Source organism: Lissotriton helveticus, chromosome 2_1 (assembly GCF_964261635.1).
Source record: "Lissotriton helveticus chromosome 2_1, aLisHel1.1, whole genome shotgun sequence".
Classification (NCBI taxonomy): Eukaryota; Metazoa; Chordata; class Amphibia; order Caudata; family Salamandridae; genus Lissotriton; species Lissotriton helveticus.
Genome location: NC_136059.1, coordinates 1,406,318,901 through 1,406,332,809, shown reverse-complemented (window position 1 = coordinate 1,406,332,809; position 13,909 = coordinate 1,406,318,901). Strand labels below are relative to the sequence as shown.

At 43.3% G+C, this 13,909-nt stretch overlaps 1 protein-coding gene across 3 annotated transcripts in view; it reads left to right on the top strand.

Moving 5' to 3' along the window:
- The window catches only part of HOOK3 (hook microtubule tethering protein 3), a 1,014,571-nt gene that overhangs the window by 560,936 nt on the left and 439,726 nt on the right, over window positions 1-13,909 (top strand). The window lies entirely within an intron of this gene.

The following is a 13,909-nucleotide window of genomic DNA, read 5'->3' as shown; positions in this document are numbered from 1 at the left end:
ACAAGTAGAGATGAGCTGATTGGTGACTTTTCCCCATAAGCCCACTCTCCATGCACCATTGTTTGCTGTTTTATTCTTTATTGACCCTTCCCATTGTGTGGAGGTCCAGTACCCTAAGTCCCTGCATACTAGATGGATCAATAAGGTTTTGCTTGTCGAGTCTTAGGCTGTGTCAGCGTGCTTGCGTGCTGTAACCAGTGGGTCAGATTGGAATATGCCTTCTTCATCAAGGTTGGTTCCTTACTCAAAGAGAATGGTACTACCAACGCTAAGCCTGTCTGGCCTCCAGATCTTGAGATATTGCCAATTTAAGGGGAACACACCCAGATACAAATCTGAGAGTTAATCTTTTCATAGACTCTGGAACTCACCTGGAACTCTTCCTATTTACTTGGCCATATCAGCTGTATTGTATTTCCTTTGCCACTCTCCCTTTCTTTTTTTTTTTCTTTCTTTTTTTTTGTTTTTTACGGTATTTGTGATTGATAGCATTCTAGAGCAGTAATCACTTGAAAATTGTAATAAAGTAACTCTGTTTTGAAGATCAATGTCGGAGGGACGGTCGGAAACAGAAACGAGGAGGCGTATGGGATCAATACTGTGGTATTTATTTGTGGATGTGACACACAGATATAGAAGTACACTCAGTTCCAAGAGAGTCTTGTGGGATCAAATCAGGATGGGAAACAAAGGGGAGGGTCCTGTTGAAGCAGCACAGGCAAAACGGGGTGTTTCACACCCTGTATAGGTCCGCTGTGGATCTGTATTCTTGAAGGTAGGGAGGGATTCTCGTCACTTCTTGAGGAACTCTAAGTGGTTCCCGAAGTTCCTGTGTGCTCCCACAAAAGAAAGCAGAAAGCAGCGATCAGTACAAAGCTTCTACTGAGTACTTAGAACTTACACCACACCACATGAAGGACTGGCCAAAAGGGTGAATGTAAAATGGGGAAAAGTAAAGGTGGATATTTAACCAAACAAAGGAGAGATTGGTCCTCTGACCAATAATTCTAAACGGAGTGAGCCTTAAAGAGCATCCCCCCTCCTCTCTATTCGGGTGTAGGCGGTCAGGGTTAAAACATGCATTGTCAGGGCACAAAACTGGCCTGTGAGCGTGAACCTCCCTTGGTCCCACCCTCTATTATTTCCCTCTGCACGAGTTACGAACCGCGGTCTGCCGCAACTCTCCTGAGTTGCGGCGGCACAAGCGCCTCCTCCGGGATCCACCAGTCCTCTGTCCAGTCGTCAGGAAGCTCCGGGTCTCCGTCTTCGGCGTCAATAGGTCTGGCTTCAGCAATATCCTTCGGGTTTCTCTCAGCTTTTCCAGCGTCTGCTGCGTTCTCCTGCTGTGGCAGGTTCCGAGTGGCTGACACCCCGGATGTGTCGTCCTCCTGCCTTTTCTGCCACTCCTAACCTCTCGCTAGCGGCTCTGATTGGATGTTTCGTGGAGTGGAGACTGCTTCCGGGTCATTTCCTCCAGGCTGCGGAACAAGGAAAAATTCTTCTGTTAATGGCGCGGGTTTCTCTGATATCCCAGCGTCATCGTCCTCCTCGTTAGAATGGTAAGGTGCCCACGAGGGTTTTACCGAGGGGTTATCAGAGTCGATATTGGCGTTCCCGGGACTTTCCTCACATCCCCCTTCCCTAACTTTCTTGTTTACAAGAAAAGGGGTCCTGGGGTACCTAGACAGAAAATCTGCGTTGGTCTGGTCTTTCCGTTTACGGTGATGGACAGTATATCGGAAGGGTTGAAGGGCAAGGAACCACAGTAAGATCCTGGGATTGTGTCCTTTATTCCGAGGTAGCCATTGAAGAGGGGCATGATCAGTGTAGAGGAGGAAGTCCCTGCCATCAAGGTAGTAACGAAGAGCCTCGACAGCCCATTTGATGGCTAGGGCTTCTTTTTCAATTACCGCGTACCGGGTCTCCCGTGGGAACAGTGTGCAGCTAATGAAATGGATGGGCTGTTCTTGTTGGTTGTCGTCTTTTTGTGATAGAACTGCTCCGAGGCTGCTGTCGGAGGCGTCCGTTTGTAGTATGAAAGGTTTCTCATAATCAGGATTTAAGAGAAGGGGTTTAGAGGTGATGAGTTGTTTTAGTTGTTGGAAGGAATGTAACGCGGCAGGTGTAGGGGTTTTCAAACACTTTTCTGTTAGTACGGGTTTCCTCAATAGATCAGTCATGGGGTTAGCGATCTGGGAAAAACAAGGGGTGAATCGCCTATAATAACCTAGTAGGCCTAAAAAGGCCCTGAGGTCTTTCCAGGTTTTGGGGAAGAGAACTTGGGCGATGGCTGCCACTTTTTCTTCCTTGGGTCTGATGCAGCAGTTTCCCAATAGGTAACCTAGATATTTCACAGATTTGGCTGCTAAGTGACTTTTGGAAGGATTGATGGTTAACCCGCCCTCTTGGAGGGTCTGAATGACCTGAGTCAGGTGATGGAATCTCTCCAAGTATCACTGTAGATGATTATATCATCCAGGTAAGCCGCTGAATAATCTTTATAGGAGTGTAGCATTTTGTTCATAAGCCTTTGAAAAGTTGCAGGAGCCCTATGCAAACCAAAGGGCAATACCCTGAAGTGAAACAACCCCTTAGGTGTACAAAAGGCTGCCTTTTCCTCGTCTTGGGCTCTTGGGGGTACCTGCCAGTTGCCCTTGCACAGATCTAAAGTGCTAATATACTGGGCTTTCCCGAGCCTTTCTATAATTTCATCGACTCTAGGGAGGGAATAAGCGTCAAATTGAGATATCTTATTCACCTCCCTAAAGTCAATGCAAAAGCGTATGGACCAATCGGGCTTGGGCACTAACATTATGGGTGAACACCACTCACCCCTGGAGGGTTCAATAATCCCTAGTTTTAACATTTATAGGACCTCTTGGTCAACAACTTGTCTCCTAGCTTCAGGGATGCAGTAGGGCCATAAGCGGACTGTTTTCCCTGGTTTGGTGTGTATCTCATGCTCTATAAGAGTGGTTTTTCCCAGTACTAGGGAGAACGCTTCTTGTACAGGAAGCAACACCTCTTTCAACTCCTATTTGAGGGGTTCAGGCAATTCGGGATCTATGCTTTGTTCGGCCAGGGACTCTAGCTTCTCTGTCAGTAGGACAGGGGCAGCGCCTTCCCATTTTTTTAAGAGGTTGATATGATAGATTTGGGTGGTGTGACCAGAGGGATCAATCTCTAACTCATACGTGACTGCTTTTTTTTTTATCTACCACCTTAAAGTGACCCTGCCACTGACTCAGTAGTTTATGTTCAGAGGTGGGACGTAATAAAAGGTCTTGGTCGCCTATTTGGACGGACCGTTCATTTATGTTTTTTTCATATTGTTTCTTTTGAGTGGTCCGAGAGTGTTCTAAGTTGGCCCGTACAATGTCTCATACCTGGTTTAACTGGGTTTTAAGGCCGGCCACATATTCCAATAGAGGTTTTGTGGTGTCTGTCTCCTCTTCCCACTCTCTCTTGCCATGTCCATAAGGGTACGTGGTTGTCTCCTGTACAGGAGTTCATATGGGGAGTAATCTAGACTTTTTTGTTGTCCACATCTGATGGCGAACAAAGCTAAAGGGAGCATCCCCTCCCACTTACGGGCCTCTAAATTGAGGAGTTTACTCAGGGTAGTTTTCAAGGTGGAGTTATATCGTTCCACTAGCCCATCCGTCTGCGGGTGATAGTTAGCAGTACGGATCTACTTGATATTTAACTGCTGACACACCGGTTTCATGAGTTTGGAAGTAAAGGGAGTACCCTGATCAGTAAGTATTTCTTTTGGAAAACCTACGTGTGCAAAGATATTGATCATGGCTTTAGCCACTTGGGTAGTGTTAGGTTGTCTAAGGGCAACCGCTCCCGGAAATCTCGTAGCATAGAACGAAGACGTAGCGACAACCGCATCGGGAGGGCAAGAGGGGTCCGATGTCGATCCCCACCCTAGAGATGGGGACATCAATTACGGGAAGAGGTCTTAGGGGTGCTCTAGGTGGGATGTAGTGACTGGTTTTCTGACAGTTTACACATTCACAACAATACTTCCTAACTTGCTGAAAAATGCCTGGCCAGTAAAACCGTTCTAATATGGCTTTTTCTGTCTCTTCTCCCCCGAAATGGCCGCCCAATAAGTGGCTGTGTGCCAGATATAGGACTTTTTCTCTAAAGGGCATAGGAACCAGTAGTTGGATGGGCTTAGTTTTCCCCCTTTTCTGTATAACAGCCCCTTTTTTGTAAAGAATTGGGGACCTACTTGGTGAGGGAGGGTCTTCTTGCTCAGTCTCTTGTCTCCAGGCTTCCCGTAAGGTATTATCTTCCCTCTGAGCTGCCCGGAAATTCCTGTCATGTTCCCAAAGAGGGGAAGTGGTATGGGACATAAGGGCGGGACTCCAGTTCTTCTTCTCCCTTCTCCTTTGTTGTTTGCTCTTCCGGTCCTTTCCTTGATCCCAACCAGGATTTGGGTCTTGGGAAAAAGGAGCCTCTTCTCTCCATTCGGCCCCTTTCTTCCAGGGGTCGTGAAGCAAGGTATGCATGTGGGGTTTCGTCAGTTCCTAGGTCTACTGGTTTAGGTAACTGAGGGAGGAGCCCCACTTTAATTTGTACTGGGGATTGAGCCGGTTGATGTTGTATATCTGCCTTGGTCATTGCGTAGGTCTTACAGTCTCTGTGGATGCACTGAATATTAACAACTCCAGTGGTGACAGGTGGGTCCCCGGGATAACTTGAGGTCTTATAAGGGTCTGGCGACATCCAGTGTCTGCCAATGATTTTCTGGGTTCTCTGTTAATGGCTACCTTTCGGTAAAAAGAATGGGGCTCTCCTTCTAGGGAACAATACAGAGCACGGATGTATCCTACCTCCATTGGTTGATCCTTTTGCGGGCATACTCTGGCAATATGTCCATAGGCGCCACAATGGAAACATTGGGGTCCAGAGGAGCAGTTGGTCTGGGGATTAGTGGCGTAATGTTAGGCACCAGGGTCACTGTTTCGGGTTTTCGGGGATAGTGGGTTGGTCGTGATGAGGGGTGAAAGGAAGCCCTCTAGGGTGTGGTTACGAGTCACAAACCACAAACCACCCTGCCCTGTGGTCATGAGCCGTGGGCATGTGTCATCGACGCAACACTTCACTGAGGAACAAGGAACAATGATATGAGATAACAAAAGATGACATTTGAAGTGGCATTTTATTCGTTAAGTCTTAAGTACATCAGAAAATGCATTTATAACCCATGCAAGTTTAACATTCCAAAGAGATCCAAGGTGCAGAAGGACTGGGCTCTTTTAAAAAAGACACAATTGACATTAGTTAGGGAAAGCAGAACACTCAATAAAGTCTAGTGCCCAGAAGCCCCTTAGCCTATGGAGACTATCCCAGCAGGACCTAATAGCCTAAGTGAACCTAAAATGCAAGGGATTGGGTGTGAATGGAAAGTACAGAGCAAGGACAGACATTTAAAAGACAAAAGTATTATCTGGCTTAGGGTGCCCACCACCTGAGAGAGAGAGGAATTGACACCCCAAGTCAGACAATCGGCTAGCCGGAGAGCCTGCATGCAAGAAGTCGCATTAGCAGAACTCTGGCTTCAGATTTGATGGGCTGAATCTAATATACCCGAAAATGCAGAACTAACACTGTTCTGACGCCTTTTCTGACGCACTTTCTGCAGGGGGTTTAACCACATGTGTTCTAGGACACCGGAAGACACCCCTAAAGAACACTCTGTTCTCTAAAAGAGGACACAGTGTTCTTAAAAAGCGAACATCTTGTACATTTCTAAAAATATATGTGTTAGAGCGGAACTTACAACAGGTGCTGAGGTGCTGTGACATTCATTTCATGCAAGCTATCTTTCAGAACAACATTTCTGCAAGATTCCAAGATGTGCCAACTTGTAATGGCTGAGTCCGTGTACGTGTGTGTGTGGGGGGTGTCTTGCAATGGGGCTTGTGAAAGGCTACTGTAACTTTCAGGTTTGCTCAATTGCCTCGCTGTGTTCAGCACATCAAAAATGCACGTTTAAAACTATTTAGGCCCAGTGGATTTTGTTAACATAAGGCGGTGGCCTTTGGCCTTTGGCTTGGGCCTACAAACCCGGGATTCAGGGGATCCGTGGGATTTCATTTGCTGATTTTATATGGTGAAAATTGGTCATTTTAGCCTATTTTCAGATTTCGTCAAGTAGGGCTCACATCAGACCTTCATCCTACCAAGGTCGATAAAAAGGCCCCTCTATCATCTCCCTCCTCTTGATCATTCAATCATTCATTCAATGATCATTTATTTTCAACTGAGTATCTCTGTGACCCTTCAGCCAGTGGCCGTATCCAGGGCATGTCACTAACATAACACTTATAGTGGTATTTTCGCACACTCTGCATCTTGTTCATTTAAGCCGGAGTTCACATTGGGCTGCTGTTGGGCTCTTACTCAGACAGTCTCTACCTGGCAGAAGTGGCGGAGCTGTTTGTATTCCATAGTATGTGCTATGTTCTTCTAACTTGCTCATCTCCATTTGTATTCCAGTCCCATCCCAATGAACACCATCTTTGTCCTCATACTCAGCTAACTGTAAATCCCTATACTAGTGTAACTTGTCCCTACTATCTTGGTGCTAACTTCCTTTTCCTAAAATGGCACTCATCTGCGGGAGGCAACACAAAAAGGAACAGCAAAAAATAAAAACTTTTTTAGAACTGCCACAAACGTATCCAGTCCAAGTTCAACAAATCAGTGGCTATCTCCTATGACACCTCCTCCAGCAATCCATTTCTTTTCTAGCTTGTTCAAGTTTTTTTATGGCATTTGTCAGTTTAGCCATTTTCTTCGTTGTTGGAAATGTACAGCTCACTCCTTATCCAAATGCATACTCTCCTCTCGGTATTCCGACGCCAGAGTCCTTCTGCCTTGGTCTGGAGCATCACAATGATGGTAAAGGAAAAAGAACTGGACTCTGCTCAACCGGCAAACCTCCTTTGGTGGGACTTTGAACACTGTCCACCCTTAGAACTGAGCACACTGCTCTTGTCCGTGGAGCCATATAACAGAGCCAGAGATGGGCATCGACGTTGGAGATATTTGCTGTTGGAACCATCATGGTGACTTTGTGCAATGTTCTAGTGAGCTCAGGCTGCTCCTTCGTAAGGGCTGTTGGAGATGGAGCCATTCTCTGCAGGCCCAGTAAAATTCAATTTGGATAGGGTGTCATATTTATTGTCCAGAAAAAAACCAGTGCTGTTTGCTGTGTGCCGTCCCACAGGTAACATGCCATTCTAGAAAACAGAGAACACATGTCTTTTAGTTTGAAATTAGTTCATACTTTTGCACATTTTTATTTTATAAACCCTAAGTAGACAATCTGCTATCTTATCTTTTAATCCTAATCTACCCTATGTTGCCCTAATAGCTCTTCTTTATATCTTAACTAACCTCGGGCACTGAATTGTGCCATGAGCATAACTTGGTGCGAATAACAACAACGCTGTTCTAATCTGTCATGGGCAATGGAGAGTGTGGGGGATGTAGCAATTATAGTCTAACAGAGAACCTGCTATCATAAACCCATTGATGCTGCAAAAAACTACACTATGGGCCATATCCTGAAGAATCATCTAAAATAGCCTTGTTGCATTCACTTCTATTCTGCATGTGTCAGTGATGACCTCATGCATCATAGAGGTGGAGGGGTAGTCCCTTCCTGTTCTATGTATAAACACTCTAGAGACAGTGGCCTCAATAATCATTACATTAGTTTGTGTATCCTGCAGGATGTGTTCTATAGTCTGTGGTCGTATCTGCCTAGGTGAGAAAATCTATCTGTTCTCCCTGCATGGGGAGTGTATGAGTCATGTAACAGTGCGTCTTTAGTCTTCTGTCTACCTATTGTTGTCATCTGACTGTATCTCATACTGTGTAGAGAATCGTGAGCAGGAAGCTATCTAACTGCTTGGGCACTATTTCTTATTATTGCATTAGTACTTCCATCAGTGGAGGGCGATGAAGACACATGTTACAATTATTCTGGGGTGCCAACTGTGCTGGTAGAGGAACTGTTGAACCTTTCTGCATGCTTGCAAGGGCCATTTACTCCATGTGCTAACAGATATATTGGAGGTGACTTTGTTGCTATTGGCAATCTCAAGAATGTGAACAATACAAGTCTTCCTATTAACACAATGAAACAAAACCAATTCAATCTACCTAATGCCACTTCTGCCAGTATTGCAAAATATTATAATACAAAATACATAACTCTAGATAAGACACTTCTGTGCGGCTGGTGTTGTGGCTACGTTTGAATCCATAAACGACCAAGCTGTCACCACCTTCTTCCTCTTGGACAGTCAAATGGAAGCAAGTTAATCTTCTCTATTTTGCAGCGTTGACTTTGAAGTCTGTTCTGTTATTTCATCCCTCTTGGCAATGGGGACAGCTGCTCATTAGTAGTCTATTATTTCCAAAAGTCTTTGGGCCAAGATTGGTGTTCCATTATTGAAATGTCAAAGGCCAGAACTGATGTGGCCCCACTTCCTGGAAACCTGACTTTGATAGAAACCTCGCAGTGCATGTTAGTGTATACAAATATATTTCATTATTTCAGAAAACTTTTCACTTGTGTTAATGCATAAATAATAATTTTGTGAAACATTGGAACATCCATTAACTTAAAAAAAAAAAGCACTATGCACCGAAAACATGATACTGTCATAATTCCAATGGTATCTAAACATTTAAAGCAGGTAAAAAATATACACAACCATCTGAAGTCTGCAACTTTACTTCAACCGCCTGGCAATAATAGTGCTTATTTACTGCTGTATGCAATGTATTATTACTATGCCCACATATTACCTCTGTTATGCATATATGCATGTATACTTCTATACATATATATATATGTGTATATTTCTCATTCTGTTCGATCTTGCGATCGGTGTTCCAACTATCTAAAAACTCTCGTTACAAACCACAGGAAATGTATTTCCTGCCTGGCTCGATGCCCAGAATCTGTGGTTGGCTACTTCCTAACGGCAGAGAAAGTCTGTTAACTCTTTTGTCACCTTGTAACATCTAAAAACATGTGTACTTTAGTTATATGCTATGCTGACCAGAATATTTAATATCACATCAAACACATCCTAATCCTGTGCACCACAGTGCACATATATGCTATCGTATTCCATTCCACTATTTTATCCCCCTATTCTCTCACGATTTCTGTACATTAGAAATTGTGGGAGATTCTTTTACCTTCTTATTATCTGCTCCGACATCTACGTTGCTCTAAGGCCAGTGGCATCATTCAACTTGAACATGAGCCAAAATTTCAAAAACCCTATTTTGTAATGGCTAACATCAACTGTCAGTGCCCTCTTCCGACACCCTTCCAAATTAGTGCTGCATTCGGGCCATAAGCCTGTACCTGCTTTAGCTGCTGCTAAATTCAGACGCAGGTAGGAATGAATTATTCTGTACTTAGTATCTTAGGGCTGCAGTATTTTGTGTAATCTTAGTATTGTTAATCTAGCTGACATGGTAGGCCTTTACATTTTGTACATTGAAATACGGATGCCAATAGATAGTCATCAAGTCTCTAAAAAAATTATTTTATTAATTATAATTCGTCATCTAAATAAATAAATTTTCGTATGCATTTGAAAGTGAAAGTATTTTCTTTTCTGCCAGGAGATCATACTACCTATACTGATGGCATGTTATGACTTTTAACATTGTGGGCCCTAGAACATTATTTTGTAAGGATCTATTTTCAATAAGGAAGAACATATTTGTATGTTACCAGCAAGGCACTTTACTATCATTTGCTGCTTGGCCAAGTTTAGGGTGCAATAGCAACCAGAAAACAAAAAAAGGGTTGAAATCAGTCAGAAATTCCCAAATGGGGAATTTACAACCACAAAGTATATCTAGATGCCCGGAAAGGGTGACATTTCAAGGGGGTGTCTTCACAAATTCATGACCCCATAGATGTACAAATGATAGAGAAACATACCTCTCTCATTTATATGGTAGAAGAACCCTTTTCAACATTCAATAATGAGCATTGGCGAAGTCCTGGCATTTAAATGCACATTTCTGGAGTGCAAATCAAACTCCTTCAAATGCAAAAAATAATATTTTAAATCAATGGAAATACTTAAAAAAAAGTAACCTACAATGAAAAACACATCACATGCTCATGTCAACCACCACTGCTTTGCAATTGCAACAAGCTTCTCCAACCAGTAGCTCTTGAGCTACTGGTAGCTCTCTAGTATGTAGCTCAATTTACGAAATTAAAACCTATTTTGTGCTTTGTTGAATTAATGTATGTATATCAAAATTGAAGAGCATATATTTGATAGAAAATATAGATATTTTCTGAACACGTAATGTTATTTTTGAAGGAACAATTTTTGAAGTTGCCAATATATGTAAAGCTTATTTTTTTTAGTAAATAAATACCAGCATTTTAGAAAAACACAGTAACAATCTGATCACATCCTACAAGTCATAGACAATAAAAAAGACTTTAGGGAAATAGTACATCTCACTATCTTCTATCTTCATATCGTGAAATCATGTGGGGAAGAAGCAATTTGAACCATTGTGTACATACAACCAGTTACGGAAGGTATTCCCCCTTTTTATTTTTACATCTGCATCAATACATTCTTTACCTCGTGATATATAGTCCTTGGAGGTGGTGTGTGCAGCACATTCTACAATTTAACCTCTTTTTAATAGCAACAGACCTTTCAATAAATGTGCTATTACTGATGCATGCTGTATGTTTGCCAGCTGACGTAAGAAGGGCGCTCCAAATGAAGAAAACAGCCTAAAAATTATATTGGCATCCCTGTGTTACATTGTATTCTTTTTGTTCACTAATGCAAAGGCTTTATTATTAGGGTGAGCGCTCTAGGTAAATCTTTGAAGCCCAGACTGCAATTTTGATACTTGTTAGGGTATAAAAATGTGTACACTTATTTTCAATATTTAGCAATGTGACGCTATGCATATTGCTCACAGGATGTTCCCCAATTAGATGCAAATATTTGCAGAAGCTTCAACGCAAGACCGATAATTCTTTTCTTTCAAAATAAAATGTTCACAAAACAGAATGCAAAATCATTCCACCACACTACTGGAATAAGGTGGTATGTACCATTCTTTGCAATACAAAAATAAACAAGCATTGGTAAAATTCAGTAGGCCTCAAAATTATTTGTTACCCTCTTGGCTTTGTCAATGCACACCCAGTATTGTAGTCCCTGGCTTATGTACTGCTTAAAAGCATTTTAGTACACTCACCTTCCAGTATAGGTACACAATATTTCCTGCAACTTTGAAGAACCTAGACTATTACTATACTAGTAAGTACTATTAAGGTGTAATAGGGTGTAATAGCAACCAGAAAACATAAAAAACGTTGCTGTGTGATGTGGTCAATTAATGCCTGCAAAATACTTCCTCCCCCTACAGCCAGTGGGGGTATCCAGGGCATGTCATTATCATAACATTTAAATGTACCTTGGGCCTGCTTTTTTTCTTCGCTGTTTCCTCGTCTGACCTAAGGAGTATTTTGACATATTCAGCATCTCGGTCGTTAAGTAGACGCTCATACTGGGCCGCTGTACCAATACATTGGTAGCGGTATTGTGAATTAATTCAGGTAACCGTGAGAGAACTGAATAGTGCAATGAAGGATATGTGGGGGGGGGGGGGTGCTGGACATTACGGAAATAAGGAGAGGTGTAGCATGACCGGTGTGGGGGGTAGAAAAAGGGAGTCAAGTGCCAGGATGGAATACAGTTCTCACCCCTCCTCTTTTGGCAATCAGTTTGCAGGCGCAAAATGAGATGCAAAAGAATTTACTGGAAGTGGGCGAAGGGCAAGGCACGTGTAGTCAGTTTGTAGATAAGAGGGCGACACTACCTAGCAAGAGTGTACTACGGGGAGTGTCAGTGAGGATGCACCCCAGGCCTCGAGAGGGCTTGGTGAGAAGGGCGGGGCAAGGAGGGCACTGGGGCCGATATCACGGGCACAGCTGCAGAGCCTATTGACATAAAGAACTGCACAGAAACAGCAACGGTACCTTGAGCACAAGCAGTGATATTGATGACCAGGAAGCATCAGACATAAACAGGAGACAGAAATCAAAAACAATGAAAAGGGTATTTTTTAGATGGAGGAAAAAATGGTAATTTAAACGAACAAAAACATGATGCAGTCAGTAAATGTCGTAGGTGACAATGTAGCAGTGAAAAATGTGTGCGTGCGTCATTATGTCAAAGCAGGAAATGGAGCCCCGGGTGAGCCTTTGATCACAGAAGCCAGAAAAGGGAAGTATGACGTGTGCTGCTGCACAGCACAGAGGAGAGGGGGCGTCTGGGGGACGAGCTGGAGAGAGAGAACTGTTAGAGATGTACGGACAAGTAGTGAAGGAGAGAGAAAGAGGGGTGTGTTGTTCAGCAGATGTGAAGGAGAGAGAGAGAGAGAGAGAGAGGCTGTGGAAGACCGGTCTTTAATATCGTGTTGGGTGAAGTGCCATGCGGCGAAGTGAACCACCGTGGCAGGAAATTGCTAGCACAGAGCACTTCCTCTTTTTGTGCGCGCAAATTGCAAGCCGACAAAGGCAGTAAGTCTTGCCTTGCCGTCCTTCCGACAATGGAAAGTGTCAGACTAAAACTAAACTAAACTAAAAGACCCAATCCTTGCAGAAACAAATCAGGAGAAGAAGGAAGAAGAGAAATTATTTTTGGAGAGGCCAGGTGCCTAAAGGGACATAATTTAATTTTGAAAGCATGAGAAATAAAAAACCCTTAAATGATGTCTATATGTAGGATAGCACAATGAAGACAAAATGACATTGTTATGAAATGAAAAATGGAAACGAAACCGGAGTGTAAGGCAGTTATTATACAAGGAAACTGGCATAGGAAATTTTAGACTGAAGAGTAAAATACAATACTAATACAAATATTTGGTACAGGTGAATAAATATATACTTCCCAAGACTCGAACTTGGGGTTAAAAAGTACCTCTCAGGACCCACCCTGAGGCTTACCAAAAAATACCACTCAGGACCTCAAACCTGAGGCACCCAACAAAGCCACAAACCCTGTACCAAAACCACTGCCCACGTAACATATGTAAAAAGAAACCGACACGCTGTATCTGACAGGAAGGCAAAAAACTGTGACCACACAAGAAAATAGAAAGATACAATACAATACAATGTGCAAAGTAGTAATGTGTGTAAGGCAAAAAACTGTGACCACACAAGAAAATAGAAAGATACAATACAATACAATGTGCAAAGTAGTAATGTGTTATCAACCTAGAATATGGCAAAGAACAAAATGCAATCGTACGTCAAACCATAATGCGAAAATGGAGAACTAGGGGAGACTCTAACTCCGACCCCGGACACAGAGGCTCCGGGGGACACCCTGCACACAGACTCGAACTGGAGAGGGATCATAAACCTGCCCACAGACTTGAACTGTAGAAGGGGAGACTCTAACTCCGCCCCCAGACACAGAGGCTCCGGGGGACACCCTGCGCACAGACTTTAACTGTCGAGGGATCAAAAACCTAGAACCATTGACGCTATAACCATCCCCTCCGGACCGGAACCGGCAGGGCAAACAAGAGTGCAAAACAGGAAAACCCCCAACCTCGAAGGCACAACTGTTATGAACCAATAAGCAGCAGAAAAGCCGATACTGGCCTCTGACAAGAAAGTGACAAATCGTGACCACACAAAGGGACAGACATTTTGTGTTCAAATCATGACCAGAGATAGCGCCGCAGGGACAGGTGACAGCCAGAGACAGTCCACAAAAGAGTCAGTCGCACCCCCAGGCAGCAGAGACCCAGGAAATCCAAGGAAAAACAAAACCCTTGTCTTACCCGT